Source organism: Rousettus aegyptiacus, unplaced genomic scaffold (genome assembly GCF_014176215.1).
Source record: "Rousettus aegyptiacus isolate mRouAeg1 unplaced genomic scaffold, mRouAeg1.p scaffold_m13_p_5, whole genome shotgun sequence".
In the NCBI taxonomy this organism is placed as follows: Eukaryota; Metazoa; Chordata; class Mammalia; order Chiroptera; family Pteropodidae; genus Rousettus; species Rousettus aegyptiacus.
In genome coordinates, this window is record NW_023416308.1 from 43,777,417 (window position 1) to 43,794,974 (window position 17,558).

At 38.4% G+C, this 17,558-nt stretch overlaps 1 pseudogene; it reads left to right on the plus strand.

Annotated features, from left to right (window-relative positions):
• Positions 1-15,268: 15,268 nt before the first annotated feature.
• On the plus strand, positions 15,269-15,387 carry LOC118603392 (annotated as a pseudogene).
• The last annotated feature ends 2,171 nt before the right edge of the window (positions 15,388-17,558 follow it).

Sequence of the window (17,558 nt, forward strand, 5' to 3'; positions counted from 1 at the left end):
ATCTCAGTCATCCTTAGTCAGAGAAGTAACTAAATGATTGGCAAATTCTGGCTGGCAGATCCTTATTAATGATAAGCCTGGATGAGGCTTTTTTATTTTTTTGACAGTTTTTAGGCCTAGTTTTCACTTGAGGACTCTCTTTAAAGGCCATTGTCCCATATCACTATCTTAACTAGGAGGGAAAAGATACTTATACCAAGGTAAGAACTATCAGAAGGATAAAAACGAACAAACTGATGGAAAAGAGACAAGATAAGTATCTCACTTTGTTTTCAGATGTGAAGACAGGGGGAAGAATATGGCACTAATGTGTTAAAAACACATGTTTTGACTAAACTGACAAAAAATCACTGAAGCAGGCTGCCTCCTGAGACAAAAAGCGTCCTTGTCCTTATATAAGAAGGACAATTTTGAAATCAGAGATGTAGACAAAGACATATGTACAAGACTGTGCTTTGAGAATATAATTATAATAGCAAATTTTCTAATAGTAAAAAGATTAAATAAATGTGATATAATATAGATAATGCAACCACTGAAAGTCATATTCATGAAGTATATGCAATGTCATAGGAAATGCCATGATAAAATGTAACAAAAATATTTGAATACACACACATCCAAATACTGCGGGCAAAAAAATTTAAAAAGAGTAACGCTTAGACACTAGATATATATGCATAGAACAAATGCTGGAAAGAAATTATGAAACTGGTAATGGAGGTTATTGCTGTGTGATAAGAACATAGGAGATTTTGTTTTTCTTCTTAGAATTTTTTGTAATTTTAAAACCCATATTTCTGTAGCTTTTTAAAAATCCATATTATTTTTCTAACAAGGAAAAATATAGAAAAACAGATTTTTTTTAGATTTAGTTTGAAAAGTGTGTCATATAATAATTTTCCATTCAACTTTAAAGATACACTTGTGAAATAGCAAGGAATTAAAGATCAAGGATTAGCTGTGCTTCAGTGTAGACAACTTACTTGGTTTTTTAGTGTTTAGTGACAGTTCCCATGACCAAATTTGGTTTTCGAAAGAAGGTTTAGGCAGCCACATCGTAACACTCTCATTATTGGCATGTAAGTCTGCCAACAAATCTTCCTCACTCCCAATACTCTGAACACAACAAGCTGTCAGTTTCCCAGTCACTTGGCACTGTTGGTAGCTTTGTAAACATGCTGCTGTGCAGTAGACCTGTGTCTCTGATAAATATCAGGTACTGTTTTGCACGCAGGCCAGGTATACAGTAGACAATCAGCTCATTTTGAAGCCAGTACATATATATATATATTTGATTCTGCTATCTAGGTATAACTAGAGAGGAAATGCTGGGAACTTGGCAGCTAAAGACCTGGATTTGAGTCTCTGATGAGCACTGAGCAAATCTCTAACTACCTGGAGCCTCACTCATGCCCCCCATGAATGGGGTAAATAAGTTACCTTTTTATACCTCTGTGTCAAATTTTGTGAATTTCAAAAGTGTGAACCAATTTTAAATTTTATATCATATTTTATATTATATTGCAAAAAACCCCAGAATAGCCAACTTGATATTGAAGAAGAAATTCAGAAGACTGACACTACACAATTTCAAGACTCACTGTAAAACTAAGTAATCAAGACAGTGTGGCAATGGCAAAAGAACAGACAAATAATCAATAGAACAGACTAGAGAGCCCAGAAATACACCCACACAAACATAGTCAACTGATCTTTGACAAAGGAACAAAGGCAATAAAACAGAAACGGGATAGTCTTTTACTTTTAAACAAATGGTGCTGGAGCAACTGAACTTCCACATGCAAAAAAAAAAAAAAAAAAAAAAGAATCCTAATATCGACCTTACACTCGTCACAAAAATTAATACAAAATGGACTGAAAACCTAAATGTAAAGTGCATGACCTTAAAACCCCTAGAAGGTAACATAGGAGTAAGTTTAGGTGACCTTGGGTTTAGCAATGACTTTTTAGATACAACAAAAGCACAATCTGTGAAAGACAAAATTTATAAGATGAACTTGATAAAAATTAAAAACTTTCGCTCTGTTAAACACACTGTTATGAAAATAAAAAGACAAGCCACAGACTAGTAGAATGTATTTGCAAAACACATATCTGAAAAAGGACTGTTATCCATAATATAGAAATAATTCTAAAAATTAAAAAATAAGAAAACAAGTAACCCAATTTAAAAAATGGGTAAAAGATCTGAACAGACACCTCACCAAAGAAGATGTACAGATGGCAAATAAGATATGAGGAGATGTTTAGGAGCACATATTATTAGGAAACTGCAAGTTAAAACAACAGTAAGATACCACTACATTATCTACTATAATGGCTGAAATCCAAAGCACTGACAACACCAAATGCCGAAGAAGAGGTGAGGATCAGGAACTCTCATTCATCACTGGCAGAAATGCCACATGAGACAGCTACTTTGTAAGACAGTTTAGCAGTTTCTTACTAAATTAAACATAATCTTACCATATCATCCAGCAATTATGCTCCTTGGTATTTACCCAAAGGAAGTGAAAACATGTCCACACAAAAGCCTGCACACTAATGTTTATAGCAGCTTCATTCCTAATTTCCAAAACTCGGAAGCAACCAAGGTGTTTCCCAATAGATGGATAGATAAACAAAGTGGTCTACGCAATGAAGTATATTCACAAAGTACATGTAATGTCATAGGAAATGCTATGATAAAATGTAACAATATAAGTAAAAGATAAAAATAGATAATCTTTAAAAATATACTTTATTACTAGTATTTTTAACAGGAGCACTCTGCTTTATTTTTGAAACTTGAAAAATATTATTTTGAAATTTGTGAAAAACTTAATTAGGATGTCTAATTTTAAGTTGCTTTTTATACCAGATTTTGGTGGCCGTCAGTGTAGAAAAAGATTTCATACAAATATTCACAGTAGTTCATAATTGGCTGTGCTTTCTAAAGCATGAAACCCTATTTCAGTCCCATACTCAAATTCTGAAGCTGGGCAATGTATTACCAACTTCCCTAATGAAAACCATTGTTCCAAAAACTAATTGGATTTTTAGTTTTCATTTTTAACAAATGGGTTCAAAACCTATTGATAATGGTGTTAAAAAAGATTTTTTTTAAAGTTGAATAACTTTATGTCCTTATGGGTGACCACACATTGGCATAATTTTTAGCAATGAAATACACAATAATCAAAATATTTTCAAACATCTATTTAAAAAATACCCAAAGTTTTACAAAAATTTTATCATTTAGGATAATATAATCATTGAATTCACTTAATTGGGCATTTGTAAAACGTAATATGTCACAATATGCTGAAAGCAAACAAACAAATAAAAAGGGAAGAAAACACCATTCTGTTTTGTAAAACTGCCACACCTGTCTCTGGGGTCTGTTTGGAGACACAGCTGTCGCACAGATGATAAACTGAATAAAACTACTGATTTCAATCTGTATTACAAATATGTTTTTTAAAATGTACATGCTAAAACATAAATACAAATCACTGTTTTTATTTTCTTTCATTTTGGAGACTAGTTGTTTTATAAGGGATTTATTTCTCAAGTTCAGAGTGATTCCAAGATGGTTAGTTCAGTAGGCAAAGGACATCACAAAGACCCAAGTTCTGTCCATTTTTATGGTCTACCATCCTCCACATAGTTTCACATTTTTGTCTTCAGTCTGTCCCCACATGACTGCAAAATGGAAACTTCAAGCATCCCAACCTAATCTCATAAGAATATTCAAAGTCAGATGTAAAAGTGGTTTCTCCTTGTTTATCTCTTTTCATGGGTGAAGAAACCCTTCCCAGAAGCCCCCACCTGGGTTTCTCCTCATCTCTCATTGGCCAGATGATATCAAATATTCACGCCTAAACCAATCACTGGTAAGGAGGATGAGATCATAGACTAATCACATAGAGTTCAGAAGGAACCATTATAGGAAAATAAGGATTCTGCCAGCAAGGCAAGAGCAAAGGGAATGCTGTTGGGTAGGCAACCAGCAGTGACCATCACAAGCATGATGCAGTATGGTAATATTACAGTGGGAATGCCTGTGTTAAATGTGAGTAGTGCTGAGGTACTGAAGGAAAACTCCTGCTGGGTCTTGCATGAAATTATGGAATCATTCTTTCCTTTTTTTCTTTTTTCTTTTTTTTTCATCTTCATAAGATACATATACTATGTAAGATGTATGGTTATTTTAAGAATAAGCATTTTCAGGGAAGAATCTGTAAATGCCATCAAACTGCATTTAAGAACTCAGAACTTTCCTTGAAGTTAATTATTGCGCTTCCTACATGTCACTAAAAAACAAAACGAGACCAAAAACAAACAAAAAAAAACAAAACAAAAAACACCCAGTCTGCATCTGCTCCTTAATCCTGTCACCTTTCTTTATACGTCATTGATCTCATTTATTGATTGCTGTTTGCTGCCAAGCAAACTGTTTATTTAACTAGAAAATGCTACATCAATATCAGATATTAGTAGCCATAACCAAAGGAAAATATACTTCTTTGCCACAAATGTTGACTAGGTGACTTCAAGCTTAGGATAGTCACTCTCAAAAAGTGATATCTAACATTATTTTGTGACTTCCTGGCACAAACCCAGATCTAATTAAAGTAAACAGTGTGTATCCTGGGAAATGTAGAGGGCAAAATAGAAGCTCCATCAGTGCAGGAATCTTTCTTGTCTTCCATAGCCATATCCTCAGTGCGTAGAAGAGTACCTAATATATAGAAGCAGCTCAATAAATATTTGCTAAATGAATAGATAAACGGAGCGAAACTGTTAATAGTATAAGGATCATTTTCCAATTAATATTTCATCATTATTAAAATTGTTCCATTATTATTGAAATAATGTAGTTGGCTTTTGTAAGAGGGCAGCTGAATAGTAAGAACACATTAGTGTTTAACAGATTTCAAAGGACAGAGAAGTGACCACACCTGGTGGACACAGATTTTTCCCATTATCTGCAGAGTAGGAATGGATTCAGTAGGGTCTCCTGGCCTGAATGAAATCCCTCAAAACCTTTCGGGCTGTAAATTCTGATTATTTGCCCACCAGGCAGCCTTTGACCATTGATATAGTTGTGTTACTGCAGATTAGAGGTTCCGAAGTAAGAGTACAAGGTTCAAGCAACTGAAAGAAAATGCGGGGAGCCATAGGCAACTGCAACGCAGCTCTTTATACCAGCAAGGGCACAGCCCGCCTCACAGGGGAGCAACAACTTTTATATACAGATTAAACAATAGTGTCACACTGCCAGATAATGGAAGCCCACGCATGCGCACCAGACACGTGAGTACATAAGGGGAGAAGTGCTGAGTCATTTCCACTGCTCTCGGAAGGTTAGCTGCTAAGGGTGTCGGGAGGGAGCCTGACTACGCCATCTTTCTTCTTCTGCACAATGGTACTCAGTACTGTAAGTGAGTTCCTTGGAAAGAAGTCACTTCCAGTCGCTAGAAGAGTTAGTCACCACTTTTAGTTAATAAATTTATATTCTGTGGTATGGAAGAAACATCATGTGAATGTCCAAATTTCTAATTTTGTGGGGGAGAGTCAGAGAAGGCCTGTCTGTGGTGCCAGTTAAGAAGGGAGCTATCATGCTCTGGGTTCTGAACTTGTTCATCCCTCAGAAACCTCAGAACTACACTCTACAGGTGATACTTTCTAAGACAGCTGGGTTGGCGGCCCAAAATTAGTGGCTTCAGTTACTTGGACCCATCCCTGAGTGAGCCGCTGGGTTATAAGTTACTAAGTTCTCCCACATGGAGCCCTCAGACCAGATGAAGGCCAGAAGTCCTAAGTAACCCCTCAAGAGGGGGTTGCTATGTCTTAAACATAAAATAACCTGTTTCTTCACTGTCCTCCAAAATCATAGGTCTTCATGATTTGTACCTGTATGAGGACAGCAAATTGTACTAAATTATCTTAAAGTATTTTGGGAGTTAAGATTACCCTGAAGACAACACAAGCGATATGAGGAGCAGAACTTGTGAGCGCAGTAGCTCAGTGCTTACTTCTGCTAATCATCTAATAAAGATCACCACCTGCCCATGGAGTTGGCTTTCTCCATTGTATCCTGTTTTTCAGGTGCATAGACTGCAGAACACCCAAATTTTTTAATGCTTTCATATAGGTATGTATGTATGGCCCTGATATGGTGATATCTGCAGTCATCTGGAACTCTCCTGGGCAGAAACCTGAAACTTCTTTCGTGGTCCCAAGGGACCATATGAAAGTGAGATTTAGCCTGGGGATGTCTGGTATGGGAAAGTCTTTGGTGGAGTCTGAGCCATTGCCTTTGAGGGGATTAGAAGGACAGCAAGTTGCGAAAGGTTTGATGAAGGCCTGGATCATTGCTGTGAAAATCATTGAGATATTTACAATTTAACCTCATTGGTTGCTTGAGGCATGAAATATGAGAGTATGCTTGTCCCACCTAAGAGCCACGTCTGTTTAAACATTTTCACACACCCTGTGCCCAGCAAGGCAGTTCTGAGAAATCCCCACATTCTCCCAGTCAATGCCGGTGATGCACTGTGGGGCATTCTTAAGGTGGTTGCTGGTTCCCAGAGTCTTTCTTTGGGTAAAGCCCTTTCCGCTGCATCAGGTTGACAATATTGATATTTCCTTTTTTTTCCTGAAAAATTCTGAAATTTTCTCTGATATTTTAAAATAGTGTTTTAAGAATGTCATCTTTTGCCAGCCTTATATTTATTATTGACAGGTGCTTGAACACTGGCCTTGGGATAAGGGGAAAGATCAGCAATGAAGCCACTAAGCAAAGACCCAGGAGAGTGGGGAAAAATCAGAAAGCATAGCTGAGAAGTTTTCCATATGCAAAGACACAAATACACATAATATCTCAAAGCTAATAACCCAGGAGGGTAACTGGAAGAATATGCAAACCTTAAAGAGTATAAAGTAGCAGGGGGTTGCTGAGTGGAGGGTGGTTATAAGCAAACCTGCTAATTGTAAGCCTAGGCATATAATTGGTTATCCTAATAAGTGGTGGGAATAGAGGGGACCTTATAGTTAAACATTTTGATAAACGGAGTAAATGATGTTCAGTGGGCTCCACAGGAACTGCCTAGTAAAGGCAGATGATTTCTACTACCAATTAATTAAAAATTAAAAGCAAGTGTAACTGTGGCTGAGTTTGTACCCAAATAAAAATGTTTTAGCATTGATTTAGAACAGTGGGTCTCAAACTTGAGCATGTATCAGAATTACTTGGAGGGCTTATTAAAACATAGATTACTGGGGGGGGGGGAGTGGAGGTGGAGGGCTCACCTCCAGAGTTTCTGATTCACTAAGTATGGAATAGGGCCTGAGAATTTACATTTTTAATAAGTTCCTAGGTGATGCGATGCTGCTGGTCTAGGACCACTCATTGAGGAGGACCAATTTAGACAAGCAAAAAGGCTTATAACAAGTCTGTTCTTGACTTACACCCTCACAGTCTACAAAAGTGAGGGATTTTTCATTTTGTGCATATGTATCAGAATTAAAAACTGTATTACAAAAAATGAAATAGAATGCTTCTTTTTTAACAATTAGGAGATCATTTCTTTATATAATTTAAAACATGGAAGAAATTCAAAGTAAAAAATAATGATAGAATTATATAAAAAGGTAAAACCATGAAATAATAAAATTCCACAAAACTAAAACAAAAAGAACTCTAACAGTAAGAAAAATGTCTGCTATAAATATGGCTGCTTGTTTAAAATTTAATGGCTAAAATATATGGACTCATTCAAACCACATTCCCAATGGAGACAGAGTCCAGGACACACATAGACAGTCCATACAGCAGAAAAGCCGACATAAACCAATGTTTGAAACACTAGACTTCAAAAGTAATTAAAGAAATCCAAATGAAACTAATTGGAAGGGGTCATTTAACACATATTTGATAAGCAAGTATAAGGATAAATGATAAAATTCAGTACCAGTGAGACTAGTGGGAAATGGTTGCTGGTAGAAGTATAAATTGGTTGTTTTTTGTTTGAGTAAGAGCTGTAAAAATAATCATACCAGAAAATGCATCTCATATAAGTAACTCATAAGAACAAACCTATAATTATAAAAATACTTATAGCAGAATTATTTATAATAGCTAAAATGGAATACTCAACAGTAGCGAAATGATAAAACAAATAATGTTGTATGAATCTAATAGTCACTCATTAGAAATGAAAGCATATGAGGACTTAGTATGCAAAGGGAAGTGTATGCTGCATTGAAATGGTAAGGGAAAAAACTCTGGATTGGCAGTCAAGAGGACTCATATAAAGTAACCTTTGGCTAAGGATTCAAACTTTCTAAACTTTGTTAGTCTTCTAACAGTGTGTTTTTCCCTCCAACCCAGCATCTTTCAAATGTTTTGACCACTATCAAAATTAAGAAATTTTACATTCTGATCTACTATAAGCATACACACACACACACACACACACACACACACACCCACACACCCCTTTGCTATTGGTGACTCATGGTGGTCTATTTTATTCTTTTCCATTCTCTATTTCATTCCTTTCCACCCCATTTAGAAATGCTGGTCACTAAATTGATTTCCAACCCACTAAAATATCACAACCAGCAGTTCGTAAAACATCAGTCTAATTTATAGGAGTGCTCAAACTTTACTGCCACCCCTTCTCCCACCTCTCTCTCTAACACCCACACCCTCCCCTAATCAAACACACATACAAAATACACCCAAAGAAAGGTCTAATAAAGGTCATGGCCAAAATGAAGCTATAAATGGCAGTAACTGTAGTAAGCGTGCAACTTGTATGCCCTACTAGGTATAGGGCACATACATCAGGAGGAATAGTGATTTTTAATACAACTGAATTGGGTTAATGTGTTTCTCAGATAGTGTTAATAGCTATCTCAAAACTCTCTTAGGCTAGTTCTTTGTTCCCTCTTTTCTCCTGTAGCTCAAAACCCCCAAACAATATGACTTACTAATAAAAAGTCACATGAATAAATACATCTATTTCTGTTGGTTTGGTTTCGGTAGAACTGGCCTGAGAGTATTTTCTGCTTAGATGAGGACCCAGCTGTTCATCCAGGCTGTGGTCTTGGCAGTCTGTAGTGGCCTAACCCAGTTCAGAAGCCCAGGTTAGTAGCACTGAACATTTGTCTTTGTTTTCTATGACTTAAGCTCTCCAAAACTGTGGTTCTCAAATTTTTAATTAAGAATCACCTAGGTGTTTGTTAAACTTGCAAATACATATGTCCCATCCCTGGAGAGGGTGATGCAGTGATGTGGTAGGGTCCTGGAAATTACATTTTTAACAAATTCCCAGGTGCTTTCTCTGTATTTGGAGAAACCCTTCTGTGGGTGCTATAGGCAAGGTGGAGGGCTGGCTGGAATTTGGGTATGGGTTGTCTTGGACACTGCTTTCCATCACGCATGGCCAACAAACCGTAGTTTTCTCATCTGTAAAGTATAGGGAATATACCCTATTGGTAAGCCTTCTCTAGCTCTAAATCATATTAAATGGAAGAAATAATTCTTTGTATATCATTTCCAACTCTGTAAAAAACTATTAATATGGTTAAAGACTAGAAGAAAATTATATACACACACACATACATACATATATATGTATATATAGCTGCATTGTGGTGAAATTGTGGATGTGCTTTAGAAAATAAGCTACTGAAATATTAAATAATTTTAAAGAAATATTAAATAATTTTGAAAGAAACGTAAACAATAACATCAAGGAGGGTGAGAACTAAGACTTTTCCATGTGAATATATGATTATGACATCATTGGTGACATTAGAGAGAGCAACTTAGTACAGCCATGGACATGACAATTATTCTGGGGCTAAGAAATATATGGGTGGATAGTAAAGGAAAGTGAAAAGAAGAGTGAGCAGTAGCTCAAGAGAAAGGCAGAGTTAAAACAAGATATCTTTCAAGATAGTAGAGCCCTTGGAAGAGAGACAAAGTCCCAGAAGACGCTGAAATTCAAGGCACAGTGTAAATTTCCTTAGACTTAGCATGAAGATATGTTTTCTCATGGAGGAGGAAAAAGAGAGGATCTATTACTAATTATTCCTCCAAGTTGGTACTATCAGTCAACTTCTGAGCAGTGCCTACATCTTATGTCATTATACGTTTGTGTTCAAACCACATTTGAGAGGAGAAAACCTCCCAGCTAACATTCAAGGTTCTGGTATCTGGTGTCAGAATGCTCCTTTACAGAAGTGACATCTGTACAAGCCCCATTTCTAGGAGAGAGCATCACTCCTCACATTATCGATCAGGAGGCTGGTATCACTTTAAATTTGCATTCAGTTTTAATTTCTCAGATATTTTCATGTATTTCATTTTCATCCCATCTCTACAATTTAGCAGGCTACAGGGACAGGATCGTCTCAGTATCTATCTTTACCTTTTCACCTTCCTCCACCCTCATCCCCATGTTCTCACCTGAGATCTTGCCTAAGGAGCCCTCCCCGCCCCGCCCCCCCCCCCCCACACACACAAAGAAGAGCCCCATAAGAAAGATTAGGAGCATTAGTAAAGCTAACAGGACAAGAACCCAATATGCTAATGTAAAAGCTGAATTGGGAGTTGTGAGCCCAAATCAAAGTAAGGGCTCCTCTCTCCAAACTCACATCCAAATTTAAGAGCTGTACTCTTAGGGGGACCTATGGCTACAGAGCTGACCAGATCCCCAAAGGGCTCTGTTTACCAATTTCACTACAAGAAGTGATGGGGAAAGATGTCTAGGTGTGCCCACAGCAATGGGAAAGGAAGAGAAGCAGGGGGCTGTGCCAACCAAGTATGAGTACTGACCTTCAGCGCTTACACATAACTCTGCCTCCTATGGTAACTTGCCGAACTATAGATGGCTGACTAATCAAATTTTGAATTCCTCCTTCCTTTGGGAGGAGCTAATAAGGAGGAAAAGAGGGAGGCCAGAGGGGGTAGGAATGGGGGTGGTAGTTCCCACTTTTATGGGCTGAGACTAAAACATGGGACAAAGAACAGATCCTCTTTCTTCCTCACAAAATAGTCAAGGAGGTTATTATGATTCTATTATCCCCATTTTCCAGATGAAGAAATGACAACAGAAAAGTTAAATGATTGAGTTATTATGATAAAGCCGTTAAGTATTAATATTGGTCTACTGATGACTCTTTCATAGTTAGCGGTGCTAAAATGTAGGAAGGTGGCCAACATCCCAAATCTCTGTTTCCTGTGATACCTGCTGCATATCAGCTTTCTACTGCTGCTATTCCGTGTGATTCCCTCCGCATGCAAAGACAAGGAATTCTCGCTAATGTACACTCTTTGTTACTAGGTAGTCTTGCTCTCAAACCTGGTCTTCTAGCCAGGTGAGGTGGGAGGACACAGGTGAGCCTTTTTGTCTCTTCAACCCCAGAGCTGGACTACAAGCTGGCTTGCTCCATGTTTCCTTTCCTCGGGGCCTCATCCCAGTCCTGAGCCCCCACGTCCTGACCCTCCAAGACTAGAAAAAGGAAAGTGAAGACGTTCCCTTTTGAGGAAATAAGCCTTTTCGGAGGATTTGCCATCTGGTCCCTCTGATTCAGTAACCTGATTTCCACTTAGGTGTCCATCTTTCTTGACACACCTGGTACCTGCAGGGGTGCTGACTTCACACCCAATTCCAAAGACAGACTTTGACAGACTTAGGACAAGCAGTAGGTCCCACCCTCCCCCATCATCACGACTGGGTAGGAACATATGACCTAATTCCAGTCAATTAAAGGTATACTTTCTGGAAGATTCTCAGGAAAACAACTTCACTCTTCTCAGAAACGACTTGAGGGATATTTTCTTTTGGATGTGAATGAGAAAGTACTTAGTCCTCAAAGCTACCTGCAGCCATCTTGTGGCCACTAGGAGAAATACATGTTGTGGAAGGCAGAGAGGAGAAACGAAGCGCAACTGGGTCCTCGTGTCAACCCAAACTGCTGGGTAAAGCCTCAAGTGATGCTTAGTATTTCAAGCCTTTTTAGGCATGTGAACCAATAAATTCCTTCTCTTGTTTAAGCCAATTTGAGTTGCATTTTGACAGATTCAGAATTAATATGTATCATAACACATAAGCATGTGGTTTCGGGAGCCTATTCCACATTTTCCCCTAATTTTACTCGAATTTTGAAAGAAAGGGGATCACCAGAGTAGGAAGTCAAATTTTCCTGTATCAGTCATATGGGAGGGAAGAGAGAACCAAGCCTAAGAAAGATCTTTAATAACATTCCTCCAATACGCTCGCACACACATCCAAATGAAATAAAATAAGCAAAAGGCCAGACATGTAAAGTCATAATCAAAACCAAATACTAATATTATTATTACTACTGCTTTTGTAACACGTCTCATTGAATGTTCCATCTCCTACAATGATGACTCCATTGTGTCTTTGCAAATTCCATTTTAACTTAGTTATGGTGCTTGAGAAATAAAGGACAAAACTTCAACTACACTTATAAGTTAGAAAATGTGACCAGTAGACTCCACTGATACTATAGTTTCTTCAAGAACAAGAACAGTTGCAAAAAATACAGAGCTCTGCCACATAGGATCTTGTGTCATCCAAGAAACTGCTCATTTTCTGAATCTTTGAAAATGAGACTGATGAGGAAAGCCTTATACTAGGAATCTCCAAATTTCAGAATCAATGAAGGTGACTCTTCAACCTGTCGTGAAACAGAAGTAGCCACCACAAGCCCGCCAGGGTCAGGAGGGAGGTGGTAGGAGTAGGCAAACATCACAGCGATCCTTTGTAAAGTAAGTCTCAGGCCTCTCACCTTGTAATCAGCGGTTTTTCTTACTCTAATGAAACCCAGATGCTTCTGATAAAAAGGAATGGCTGGTGTTCAAGCCATTTCCTAATTCTGCCTAGAGGTAGAGAAAAAGCAAAAAAGTTGTGCCTCACATCATTAATTTTAAATATCCTATTTTGTTTTATTTTCAAAATGAAATGGTATGGAACAGTGTAATGAGCAGTAGAAATATGGAACCGAGAAGCAATTATATCTTCAAAAGAGCAAAATGAGAGCAAATAAAAGGCCTTGCACAAGTTAGCACACAAACAGGCAGATCAGGACATAATTTGCAAAGTCCAGATACATGCCTTTTATTTATGTCTGTAAATTATCTCTTCCACAAACATCATGTTATATCACTGGGGGCTCATTTCTGGGCTACAATAAAAATTGGATTTCTCAAGAGTTGCTAAAACATCTCACATTCAACATCACCAATATCAAGTACCTCTAATCTGTAACCATTGCGCTGGGCACTGGAACAGCAAGAGAAGTAGAACATAATCTCTACCCTCAACGTGCTTACAGTCTAGTTAAGAAGACAGAGCAACCTACAAATAACCATTATGTAAGGTGTGCTGGAGAACAAAGAAGGCACATTTAATTATTTGAAAGATAAGGGAAGACTTTACAAAAAAGGAACTGAAGTATTCAGTACAATCAAAGCTGGGGTCAACTACAAAGTGTGAAGGCCAGGTCTTCAATCATTCAGTGAGGAAAGTGTCTCAGAGCATCTTGGGAGCAGATGGAAATTAGAATCCAGCTTCCTGCCAGAAGCCTCGGACCAAGCCTAAAGTATCTACCAGTGAACTGAGACTAAGATAGCACCAACTAAAACTTTAGAATCTTTCTGCTTAAAGTGACCGGAAGCTGTGGGTCTTATATAAAAACAGGAGTTGGGCCTATGTATGGCTCCAAAAATAGTACTATATATAATCAATCAAATATTGGATCAAGTGGATATATAAAATTGATCAAAATGCACAAATCTTTATACAAAGATTCAGTTTATAGCTGTTCATCTCAGAGGGTCAGGCTGAAGCAACAATGAAATCATTCAATAGGAAGGAGCAAGCATAGGAAAAAATGCCTATGCATAATCAGCTTTTACACAAAAATTCCAAAGCACATAATGACATCCATAACAATCAAAGCTAATTGGCAGACCCAAGAAATAGGAAAAATAACACCTGAGGAAACAGAGATAATGGTGCAACTAGCCAAGGTATTTAAAATGAGTTTTAGAATCTTCAAAAAGATAAATGAAGAAATAGCATGCTCAAACTGACAACAGGTTATTAAATTGGAAAAGGAATATCTAAAAAAGAACCAAAAATGACTGAAAATAAAAAATTGAGTAAAAAAATTAGTAGCTGTAATAAATGGTAGACTCGATAAGGTAAAAGAGAATCAGTATATTGGAAAATAGAACTAAATAAATGTGGTAGAGATTTGCTAGGTATTCGCCAATTCCATTTCCTCTTCCTGGGCACATAAGAAAACCATATTTCCTGGAAGTACTTGCAGTGAGATGATGATCATGTGATTGAAATGTAAATGAAAGTGCCATGTATCACTTTCAGGCCTGGCCACAAAACGACTTGAATGATCATCTCCTTCCTTGGAGATCACAAAGACCATATGATGATGATGGCAGCACCACAAGATGAAAGTTGTATCTTGGAAGAGACTCCTTCAAAGAGCCCCCTCACCCGCCTCAATTTGTGGCATAGGCAAGAAATACTTTTTCTCTGCTTTCTGAGTTAATCGTTGTGCAGCATGGCATAGTCTATCCTAAATATACAATGAACCACTCTGAATGCAATAAAATAAGACATAGACGAATAAAAATAAAAAAATAGAGGATACACTGCAAAGCCCCAAGATGAGCAAAATTGGTGTTCTAAGTGCTGAGGATAGTTAAAATAGGGGGGAAAGCATTACAAGATAATAAACAGAATTCCCCAGAATTAAAAACAGACATAAATCCTTGTACTGAAAAAGAGGTCGGTGTACTTGTTTACAGTAGTAATTTTCACAATAATGATTTTTTAAATTTTGGACCAACGCTTAGAAATACACCATAATCTTTTTATAACTCTTCATTCATTTATTCATTCATTCATCTATACGAGAAATATTTTTAAGAACCTATTGTCTGTCAGATTCCTTGTTAGGAACTGGGAGTTTACAATCTAGTGGGAAATCAGAATAGTAGCTGGCAATTACTGTAGAGAGCACGGTACCATAAAATGGTACGATACATTAAAAAAGATGTTAATAATCAAGTAAGGTTAGAGTGGAGGAAACATGTGGGCAAGTAGGTGGTGGTAATGCTAGAACAGCAGTTGGGAGCCAGATTTGGAACTCACACATTTGCAAAATAGCTTGAAGTTTTAGAAGCAACATGCTCTACAGCCATGCCACCCTGAACAAGCCCGATCCTGTCTGATCTCAGAAGCTAAGCAGGGTCAGGCCTGGTTAGTACTTGGATGGGAGACCACTTAGGAAAACCAGGTGCTGTAGGTGTAAAAAATAAAAAAAATAAGAGATTGTAAACTGATAAGGACCTTACAATCTGTGAGGTCAACCAAGGGTTGCCGTACCTAAAAGAAAAGAAAAAGAAAGGCAAATTACTCACTGGATGATTTTAAGAATAATTAAAGATTATTCTTAAGACTAAATCTCTGTTCCACTCGCCTATCTGAAATACCATCACAGTTCTAAAAGAGCCATGGACTTTGAGTGGGACAAAACATTTTGCGTGTGTCTCGCCAACACACACACACAAGAGAACAAGCATTGTAGCCAGGTAACACAAATCACAACCAGGTACCAAAACTACTGGGACCCATTCCTCTTATTTGTGACGTTGCCTTCCTTATCACCTCAGAAGTTTTCTTTCTGTTGCTCTACTACTAGATTTTTATTGTGACAAGTGGAAAAATGGGTGAAAATGCAAATCTGAAAAAGTCTAGAAAATTGGGCTACGGAAGGAAGAATTTCCAGGAGGCAGGAAAGAAGACTAACAAACAGTAGGGTGGCTGCATCGTAAGGTGTAAAGGACAGCCAGGTGCCTGAGGCAGAAAAGTTTTGGAGAAGGAAAAGGAAGAGAGAGGAGAAAAACCTGCTGTTGTGAGGAATAGGACTGCAGAAGGAAATTCAAAAAGGGAACTTTTAGGAAGCCTTAATCCGTGTTGTACAATATAATACACTGCTGCCTCAGGATGCCTTGGAAAAGAACCATGTTGCTTTTTGATGTTTTTGGGGTCAGATTTTTTAAAATTATATTTTAAGGTAATATTGGTGGAGGCTGGCCACAGTTTTATTTAGGTTACACATTCCCCACTGTTTCCTAATAGTGAAAGTCCCAAAGGTAGAGTACCCATAACAGTGAAAGGAACCTGTGTGAGAGGAAAAGGAGGCACAGTCAGCAGCTGCTGAAAGAGCAGGAAGGATCTAGAGAAGGAGGAGAACTGGGCGGTGTGGGGTTGATGGAGACAAATTTCATTCACGTCATTGTATTGACCAGATCCATTCTCATTGTACAAATGATCACAGATCCATAGGCCAAGGCCTTGGAGAAATTAGATTAGACCCAAATAAGATAGATTATGGTCAAGGGAGAATTTGCTAAAGGTGAAGAAATCGCCCACAATGCTAGGGCTATGCTCAGACTCACTATCCTTAGACAGCTCCTCATAGTGAGACAGGAAGGGGAACAGTGGTCCTGGGAGAGGGTCAGTTGCTTAGAAATCCTGGTGAGTTGTGGGAGGTTGGTCTTCCCCAAGGTGAAATCCTGAGTTGTGGGAGGTTGGTCTTCCTCAAGCTGAAATCATCAAAGCAATGCCAGGCAGGTGGGCCGTGAGGGAAAAACTGCGTGGAGCAGATTCTTTATTCATCTTCCATGTGGGGGCTGAGACAAATGCCAAGGTCTCCCTCTGGCAGAAAGAGAACTTATGCACAGGCAGCAGTTGTCCCTTCTCTAGAGATCTTGGCCTTTCCGTTCCTGGAAACATCTGACAACTCGCTCTGAAGTATGAAAATTGCTCTCACTAGAGACATTCCAGAGTCTCCTTCCAGCCGCAGACATTCTGAGCCGGTTCCCTTAGTCTCCCGTCACCACCAGAGGACCTCAAATGAGGACCGCGAGCAGCTCATGATGTGAATGCAATAGTGTTCTTTGAGAACAAAGTGCAGTTATGTTCAGAATCTGAATATCTAGGCCACAAATAGGGCTTTGAGTCTCAGTTCCCTCAAAGAGGGAAGGAGCTCCTCTCTGGCCAGAATAACTATGATGTCTTTGTCCCCAAGGTGACATTTCTCTTTATACTCTTTCATTCCCTGGGCCATTTCCTCAAGGGTCAGCAGCCTGGGCTCACTGCCAGCCAGATAATGCCAGATAGTGGCAGATAACTCAACAGCTAGAGCTATGTCCTTGTCTGACCATCCCACTCTGACCCCAGAGAAAGTCGAGGGATGATCACTGAGGTGTCTTTCCTACAGTAGCTTCTCTAATGCTATATCCATGGCCTTCTAGACCCTGGCTGGTTGAAGCATGATCTTATCATTTCTGACATAAACAGGTGCCAGGCTGCTTCCTGAAAGACCTTCATACCCCAAGGTTGTGTCCCCTCTGGACCCAGCCAGTCACGCTAGTGCTGTCAAGTCTCCACCTAGGTTTCTGCAATGCCTACACC